Genomic DNA, 2,452 nt, shown 5'->3' with positions numbered 1-2,452 from the left:
TTGCGCCATGTTTTAAAACGCCTTGTCAAGTTAAAAGTTCCACTTTTGAAAACATGTCTCGACACCCACGCTCTTTTCTATTTTGTTTGCGTTTTAAAAGCACAAGCGCGTTCCTTTATTTAACTTAGCCTACTGCAGTTTTAAAGCACTCTCTATCTGTTATAATATAGGCTATAGGCCTACATGGACATAATAAATACGTAGTACGCCTATAGGCTATATGTCAATATGGGACTGCATGTCGACAAGTTTCAATAAACCGTTATTGATTCAAAGTCCTGTTAGGGTACTGGGATAAGGTAATAGGTGTTAAAGGGTTAGTTCACCCAAAAATGAAAATGATGTCATTAATGACTCACCCTCATGTCGTTCCAAGCCCGTAAGACCTCCGTTCATCTTCGGAACACAGTTTAAGATATTTTAGATTTAGTCCGAGAGCTTTCTGTCCCTCCATTGAAAGTCAATGGACGGTATACTGTTCACGTCCAGAAAGACAATACAGACATCATCAAAGTAGTCCATGTGACATCAGTGGCTCAATCTTAAGTTTATCAAGCGACGAGAATACTTTTTGTGCACAAAAAGTAAACAAAAATAACGACTTTATTCCACTATTCATTTCCTTCTATCTGGGTCTCGAGTTAGTTCACGTAGTGTAATAGCGTAGTGTAATAGCGTAGCGCGTCTGTGTTGTACGTCACACGTAGGCTCACTATTGGCCGACGCTGGTCATGTGTGATGCGTGTGACGTACAACACAGACAACACAACATAATCCCCCCAGCAAAAAGAATACAACAGTTTTTGTAGAAGAGGAGCATGGTGAAAATGACATGATACATTACATCATTTCCTTACAATTTGATTGGTTCCTCATATGCAAACCCTTTTGTTACTAGGTAGAAGCAAACTCTTAAACTTAAACTTTTCTTAAATCATTGAAAAATGGAAAAGGTTAGAAGTTCAGTTGATTACTCAATATGTCATGAGACTATTCTCAACGGTTATATTTTTGATATTGTCTAGCCAGCATCTCAGAATTTTACACTGGTTTTGACACAGTCAAATGTTAGGATGTTAGGCCTAAAGGAGAAGTAAGGTTATATGTTAGAATCATTTATTAGTTTAAAATACAGTTTACTATTTTTATTTATTAAAAAATCCTTTGTGATGTATCCACATCTATTATGGTTAATGGTTTTGCATATTAATAACAATCCAAAAAATGCAACATTATGTTGTGAAATAATTCACCAACAGTGTAACTAGTCAGAATCGATTAATCTGATTAAATCAGAAGTAAAATGACATTTATTGGAAAGATCATGCTTTTTCAGACTCAAGCAGAAGAGATATCAAATGATAATGCAATGTTTAATCACATTTGTCAAGCTGTAATGTACTAAAGTCATGTAGAATGTTACTTGTCTTTGTTAAGTTTTAGTTATTTTGATCCCTTTCAATTTTTTTCTTACATTTGCCTTTATAACTTGAATAAAATTTCATTTGTAACCACACACAGGTGTTTCCACCGGTGTAATTATATTATGTGAATTATAGATTGTGGGTTTGATGTGGCTTGGCATCAAAGTGAGAAATACATTTGAGTTTTTGTACAGCTTCACATAGACTTTGTATCACTGGGCTCCAACTCTTAGAGCACAGTAATAGAGAGCTGAATCTGACAGAGTCACACCTTTAATAATGAGTTCAGTGGATGATTGTGATGTAGTCGACTGAAATCGAGGATCAGAGGGGTTCCCAGTACTGCTCAATGAACGAGCCTCTTTCCACATTAAATACTGAGGTCCTTCATTAAGATACTGTCTGTACCAGTAAAGTGTAACATAACTGCTGCTAGTATCATATGAGCAGCTGAGAGTCACAGTCTCGTCTTCCTTCTTTATGATGAGAGTTTCTTTATTTGGCCCAATCTGGTCTGCAGTCATCACACCTAAAACAAAGAAATAAGAAAATTACTGAGTCAAGTTGCAAAAATTGTTTGTTAAACTGTTCTTCTACATCACTACAATGAATAAAGGGAGTCATTTTGTACCTGAAGTCAGAATTAAAATCAGAAACAGGTGTTTTTCCATGTTTACTATGTCATATCAGTGTATTAATGTTCTCTGTGCTCAGATGCTAATGCTTTAGTTCAGTGCTCACAGAAGAGGTGTGTTTCAGACCTTTTTTGGTTTCAGACGCAGGTGATTGGTTGGAGGTGACAGTTTTGAATGCAAACACAAGCCTTAAAAGAAAGCATTCAGAACGTGTGTGATGGAGAATCCGTGTATCATTCGTTCAGTCGTTTTTTTATTTAATATTGAAAGTAGAAAAATGAGAAAACAGTTCATTTTTCGATTTTTCATTTTTCCCCAAAAAACGAAAAACAAGAATTCAGCTTTAGTTTTCGTTTTTCGTTCTGAGGTAGCAAAATTAATAAACAGCTTGAT

General features: G+C 35.6%; 1 gene segment (V, D, J or C); it reads right to left on the bottom strand.

The window, feature by feature from the left end:
* Positions 1 to 1,636: 1,636 nt before the first annotated feature.
* On the bottom strand, positions 1,637 to 2,095 carry LOC311087090 (T-cell receptor alpha chain V region RL-5-like). The segment is given in 2 exons: positions 2,056 to 2,095; positions 1,637 to 1,953 (listed from the first exon to the last, which is right to left on the bottom strand).
* Between the last annotated feature and the right edge of the window lie 357 nt (positions 2,096 to 2,452).

This window comes from Abramis brama, assembly GCF_963993115.1.
Source record: "Abramis brama genome assembly, chromosome: 7".
Lineage (NCBI taxonomy): Eukaryota > Metazoa > Chordata > Actinopteri > Cypriniformes > Leuciscidae > Abramis > Abramis brama.
This window is presented reverse-complemented; position numbering and strand designations above follow the sequence as displayed.